Source organism: Arachis duranensis, chromosome 9 (assembly GCF_000817695.3).
Source record: "Arachis duranensis cultivar V14167 chromosome 9, aradu.V14167.gnm2.J7QH, whole genome shotgun sequence".
NCBI classification, from domain to species: Eukaryota; Viridiplantae; Streptophyta; class Magnoliopsida; order Fabales; family Fabaceae; genus Arachis; species Arachis duranensis.
Window position 1 is genome coordinate 75,863,376 of NC_029780.3, and position 510 is coordinate 75,863,885.

Genomic DNA, 510 nt, shown 5'->3' on the forward strand with positions numbered 1-510 from the left:
TTGTTTCACTCATGAAACTGAAAGTGGCTTTTGATAGATCAGAGACTATATTGGCTAAATTGGAATTATTTTGTTCAGAATTCTCTGTCTGTTGCTGAGAAGATGATGGAAAAGGCTTGCCATTGCTCAGCCTATTGCATCCACCATTGTTAAAGCCTTGCTGAAGCTTTTGTTGATCCTTCCATGAGAAATTTGGATGATTTCTCCATGATGAGTTATAGGTGTTTCCATAAGGGTCACCCATGTAATTAACCTTTGCCATGGCAGGGTTCTCAGGATCATAAGCTTCTTCAGAAGCTGCCTCTTTAGTACTGTTGGATGCATGTTGCCATCCATTCAGATTTTGAGAGATCATGTTGACCTGTTGAGTCAACACTTTGTTCTGAGCCAATATGGCATTCAGAGCATCAATTTCAATAACTCCTTTCTTCTGAGGTATCCTATTATTCACGGAATTCCTCTCAGAAGTGTACATGAATTGGTTGTTTGCAACCATATCAATGAGTTCTT